Source organism: Mustela lutreola, chromosome 4 (assembly GCF_030435805.1).
Source record: "Mustela lutreola isolate mMusLut2 chromosome 4, mMusLut2.pri, whole genome shotgun sequence".
Taxonomy (NCBI): Eukaryota; Metazoa; Chordata; class Mammalia; order Carnivora; family Mustelidae; genus Mustela; species Mustela lutreola.
The window spans coordinates 196,320,095-196,326,094 of NC_081293.1; the positions used below are offsets into that span (position 1 = coordinate 196,320,095).

General features: G+C 51.7%; 2 non-coding genes across 2 annotated transcripts; both read right to left on the reverse strand.

Moving 5' to 3' along the window:
* Window positions 1–483: 483 nt before the first annotated feature.
* Window positions 484–555, reverse strand: TRNAC-GCA (transfer RNA cysteine (anticodon GCA)). The gene has a single exon. It is a non-coding gene; the product is annotated as a tRNA-Cys (tRNA).
* A 3,498-nt stretch (window positions 556–4,053) lies between these two features.
* TRNAC-GCA (transfer RNA cysteine (anticodon GCA)) lies at window positions 4,054–4,125 on the reverse strand. Its single transcript has one exon. It is a non-coding gene; the product is annotated as a tRNA-Cys (tRNA).
* Window positions 4,126–6,000: the final 1,875 nt, after the last annotated feature.

A 6,000-nucleotide genomic window follows, 5' to 3' on the forward strand; every position in this document is an offset into this window, starting at 1 on the left:
CAGTCCTGGGCAGAAGGCACTAACTTGAAAAATCATTGGTGTTTACCACTAGAATGTTGTTTAAAATGACATAGTGTTGTAAGTTCCAAAATAATTTTCCAGCTACTTGGAATGCCTGGATGTTACCATCAAATTTAGCGGGGGGGGGGGGGTCTGTGCCTCCTCAAAACAGAAGCTCCCGGGCATCTCTTTAGCCCTATAAATCCCAATTCCTACAGCTGATTTGTATTTTTACTAAGGTCCCTAAATAATTCCGGTGCAGACAGGCTGGGTAACTCCTGATCATAACGTAAATTTTAAGGAGTAAGAAACTTCTGACACACACATCATTAATGACAGTACCATGATATGTGCTGTGCCCCAGAAGTCACTTGTGGAAACTGACACAGACCCAGGGAGCTTGCTGATGTAGATGACTTTACAATGAGCAGGACCCTGAGTGAGGTTACCTATTTGCACTTGGCAATAAGGTAAGACATTCATAGGGGGCACCTGGATTTGAACCAGGGACCTCTTGATCTGCAGTCAAATGCTCTACCCCTGAGCTATACCCCCCTGCTGAAATCATGTTCCTCTTTAGCATAGTTCACCTGCACTGCCACACCCAAGCATTACATGGTGCACTGGACATTCTATTCTCTTTTGGTCCACCTGTGAAACTGGTAAGCCCACCACAAACTGGCTGGAGACCACCCTCTGGCCAGGAGTTGGCCCTTCCATTCCCCAGAGACCTTCCCTTGTCTAACAGCACTCTTCTACTCTGTAGCCACAACCCGAACTCCTTGGGTAAAGTGTAGTCTCCTGCCCTCCCCTCACTCAGGAGGTGGGAGGGGAAGGGAGAGGAAGTGTAAGACTCGTGCCTGGATTAGCTACGTCCACAGTGATATTTCATAACAAATCATCCCCAAATTCAGATGCGTGCCACAATAAGGTCCATAGGTCATCAAAATGCGTGTCAATCAGTGGATCTAGTCTGGGCTTGACCTGGGGGCCCTGCTTCAAGCTGAGGGTCCATCTGGGCTTGGATCCTTGATGTGAATCGTGCCCAGGTTTGCTCCAAGTCTGTTTATTCCTGGATCCAAGTCGGAAGAGTGGCAGCTCGCAGGGAAACTTTTCTCCCCGGAATGGCGGAACTGCAAACAAATCCTGCCCAGCTACACAAGCAGGTTTCAAGCCCCGGCTTGTGATCCAGGTGCTAACATCCCATCAGTGAAAGCGAGTCTCAGCACCCAGACTGACATCAAGGGCGAGTAAATCTGTTCCGCTTCTATTGGGAGCATCTGAAAAGTCTTGCGGCAAAGGGCTCACACAGAATAAGTTCAGAACTGGGGCCAACATTTTAATCCACTGTGGTCTGCCCTCTTGGTCATAATTACTTAATCTCTCCTGCACGCATAACATACTCAGCTTTACCCCAAGGCCCCCAAAGCCTCATTCAGTCAAAGTCCAGGATCCTATGATCTGCACTAGATCAAGAGGAAGCTTCTCTTGATTCAGAGACCTATAAACTTAAAAAATGAATTACCTATCACTCACACACCCAAAACCCGATGATAGTACAGGAACAGACTTTAGGGCACTAAACCCTTTTACATTCAAAGACTGGTCACGATGGGAAACACATGGTCATAGAAACTGGTTCACAGAAATCGAAAAGCTAGACAAATGTGGCCATGTTCCTCTCTTACCTCTTGTTCCAGCCAGAGCCCCCTTCTGGATCCCAGTGTCAGTATTTGTCAGGCTTTTCACAATAATATTGTCTAACAAACCACCCCCAAACTCAGCATGATTAGGCTCTGATTCTGCGGTGTCAGGACAGCTGCCTGTCCACTGTTCTGCCCAAGTCTGAGGAGTCTTCCTTTCCCTTCAGCGTCCTCTGCAATTTTTGAAGGGATCATTGGAAAATTGTCCTTTTTGCTGGCCGAGCATTCTTCCGAACTTCTTCCCCCTGTAGAATGCGGGAAGCCCAGGTCCTTTTACTTCCCAGTCTTCGTTTCTTTTCATCCAGGCTAGTAACGCTCTTGGCAGCACAGGTCTCTCAAGCATCCTGTGGGTCTTCTGTTTATTTGACTCCCTGGGCCAAAAGCTACACGATCACAATTCTTTTCGACATTTGCTCTGCCTCCAGCTCAAGGATAAGTACTTGGGCATATTCTGAGTCTATGAGCGCATTAAGCTCCATTCGGTTTGAGGCTATGTCTTACGGGAAGGCTCTGGAGTTAGTCTTTTTCCTAGAGTGATGTAATAATGGCCTCACCTTTCTTTTGGAGCGGATGGTTTCATTTTTCTGACCATGCAGCTATCTAGATTGCCTCTAAATTCTGACGGAGGTTCTCTTCTGAACTCAAATCTTTCTCTGTGGGACCTTATCAGAAACAGCCTATAATCGCTCCGGTATTCAGTATTTTTCCGTGAAACATCCTATCCCACCCACTACAAGTTCAAGGGCACTTTCTGCCTCCCAGGCTGTCGCGCGCCTCTGATCGCCCTGTGGGTAATCGGTTCCCATTCCCCCCGCTGATTCTGACCGGTCCCTCGCACCTGTTGCTTCCCTGCGAAGGCACGCCCTGTACTTCAGGCCTTTTTATAGGAGGCGCCCCCTTCTGCACGTCAATTTTAGTATTTGCCAGTCGATTCCACCATAGTGTCGCAAAACAAGCCGCCCCAAACCGGTGACACACAACAATGGGCATTTACTGTCATGCCCGCGGGGCAGAATATTGAATGTGATTCAGTTGATCTAGGCTGGGCTGGGCCGGGTAGGTCCGCTTCAAGCTGCGGGTCCAGCCCGCCTCGGCTCCGCTAGATGAGCTGGGCTGGAGATGCGGCCGGGTGTGCTCATTGCTGGGGTCCAGGCGGAAGGGGCAGCGGCTCGCAGGAGGGACACATCTCATGGTACTAAGAGAAGCTCCAGAGGACAAACCTACCCTGGCAAGCTGATCTCAAGCCCCTCGCCTGCATACCCCCGCTAACGTCCTGTTGCCCCAAACAAGTCACACGCACACAGCTACCGAGTTTTTTGACTCTCGGGTCCAAATTCAGGCCCCCATGCCCGCCCTGCGACAACGGAGCGGTTTCTAGAAGCGTTTCTCCTGTAATGTGAGCAGCTGTCAGTAGAGGGCGCTGGAGGGATGTTGCGGGAGAAAAGGGGTTTGTCTCCCCAATTTCGGCTACCTGGTGGTGGTGGTGGTGGTGGTGGTGGTGGTGGTGGGTTTTTTTGGTTTTGTTTTTTCCATGCGCTTCCCCTTGGTCTCCGCTGCATGGGGTTGGTTGGTCAGAGGTGTGGGTGCGTGAGGACCCAGCCAGGCATCCAGAGAAAGAAATCCCACCACGGCGATCTGGCAGCCCCAGCTGGGCCGGCGACCCCCACCACCCCCAACCCCCGCGGGGCCCTCCCCACTCCGCCCACGCACCTGCGCGTGCCGGCCAGCCCCGCTCGCCTTGCCCGGCAGAGGGCTGGTCCCCGAGCCCTTCAGGCGCCTTTGCTGCGCGCTCCAGACCTCTGGCCTCCAGGGGCCTCTCCTGTGCCTAAGAGGTTTGCTCGCTGCTTGCCCGGAGACGGTGAACAGGTCAGGTTGCTGCAACCACACCTTCCCCAGGGATCTACTCCCAGCTTTGGGGGGGGGTCCCCCTTCCAAATGTGCCCTTTGGGTTCTTCTCCCTCGGATAACTTTGGAGTTTTCTTTGCACCTGTGTGGTTACTCTTTTCACAACACAATAATTCTTTATATGAAACTTCCCACTTAAGTTACTGTGTGGGTTTGTCTCCTGGTTGGTCCAGATTGATCCCTACGATGGAGCCCAGAGCGCCCTCACCTCTGGGTAATTCTTTATATGAAACTTCCCACTTAAGTTACTGTGTGGGTTTGTCTCCTGGTTGGTCCAGATTGATCCCTACGATGGAGCCCAGAGCGCCCTCACCTCTGGGAGTGAAACGGCAAAGTTACCACGGGAGGTGACCAATGGGTCATCCTGCCACTTCAATATGCCAGGGGACAAAAGCCACCTGAGACAGTGGTCCCTCCGTGTTCAGCAATAAAGCGAAGGCCCAGTAGGGGGCACCCGGATTTGAACCGGGGACCTCTTGATCTGCAGTCAAATGCTCTACCCCTGAGCTATACCCCCTTCCGAGAGGTTGGCTCCTCTTTACATGACTTCATCTGTGATGCCGCACCCAAGCGTTCCAGAGCCCCGCGCGAGTTCTAGTCGTTGCTGGTCGCCCTACGAAACTCGCAGGCCCAGCAGAAGCTCACCAGGGACCACCCTGTGGCCAGGAGGCCGCCTTCCGGTTCCCCAGAGACTCTCTCTTGTCCAATAGGCACTTTTCCTCTAGAGCCGCGTCTGAACTGCGGGAGGCACCAGGTTTGGGGGGGACCCCGCGCCCCATCCTTCCTTCCTTCCCTCCTCCCTGAGCTCCATCGACCCTTGCCTGTGACCCCACCCTCACCCCTCCCTCGCTCCCAGCTCGCAGACCTTCAGTCCTTCCCACAAGGCATCAGGGCAGTAACCGAAGGGAGGTTACCTGACATCAGAGACTGCTGAGGTTCACTTGCCAAGACCACGGGGAACACTGGGCTATGCAGTGGGAGAGAGGATAGAAAAGGGGAGATTCTTTCCTCATTTCTGTGAGGCTTACCTACAGCATTCCTTTGTTGCACAGGTAACCTGCTTCACTTCAAAAACGTCATGTAAACTCAAAATAAGTATTCCAGTGAGAACAAAGCAGCGCCCCATCCAGGAGGTTCCTAACATAACCAGCTGGCTTCCACATTGCTGGCTGCTTGCCCGGCTTCTAAAACACCATCTTTTTATTAGGGGATTTAATTGGAATGTTAGGCACCCTTCCCTGGCATGGCCAGGTTCGGGGGGGTGGGGTGCACACAATCCATTTGGTGGAGCTGGCTCCTAGCCTCCATGCTTGAAGTGTTGACCTTTGTTTCTGAGTCCACTGAATAAGTGCCGAGTGGGTACAACAATCCCACTCTTTTCTGATTAGTGTCCTATCTTTCACGCATGAGACAAGGATACTGTTCCTTTAACTGACATTATAAGTCAGTAACCTGCAGGATCAAACCCCACTTTTGGTTGGAGGCCTTTTCGGTTACTCAGGGGTAAGAGATAAGTCTCTCTGCACTTGGCACCAGCTGGAGTAGAAGGTTTACACGTTTGGGTTTCATTTTCTTTAAGTTCCTGTGCCAACAGTATTAGCCACTCTACTGTATAGTGCTTCCTGGTGTTCTATGGTAATTTAGTATATTGGAGCCTAGCCCTCCCTGGGCACTTCATTCCAGGTGACCTAGACAATAGTCAACTTCCCTGCTTGGTCACTGTGTCAATAACTGCCAGGTTCCAATTCCTGAATAACGGGTCAGATGGTCACTGCTTTTAGCCCCAACCAGACCAGAAAACCAACATCATGTACCCCTCACTTCCTGCACCTGACTTCTAGTATCAGTTTTCACACTGCCAGCATTCTGTCTCCCAAACAGAAACTGATAATGGCTAATTGAAGCAAACTAGGAAGTGACTGGCACAAAGACAAAAATCTCAGACCACCCAAGGAAACCTAACTATCTACATTCAGAAAACGGGCAGAGTTAAAGCGTAGCCAGGGGGTCACGAGCCTTCGCCCCAAACAGCATCCTAGTTGGGGGGCTTGTGATGCCCCCACTGCATGCCGGCTGCAGCCATGAGCCCCACCACCGATGTCAGAGCTCCCCTGGAAGAACTGCCAACTCTTCCTGCCTGTATGTCCCTCATTGTGTGGTCCAAGTCTCAGTCACGTGCGTGTGAGTGGCTGAGCTTAGGGCATTGCTGGCGGTGGGAGGGCAAAGTCTGATACTTTTGCCTTTGGTAGTGCAGAGAGGTCCTGGTTTCCACCAGTCAGGCACACCTGCGGATCCCCCCCCAAATGGAAAGGAATTTCAAATGTTGAGGGTATAAGAAAGATAGTTGCATTTGCCTCCTCAGGCCTCCTTCTCTTCCTCCTCTTCTTCCTCC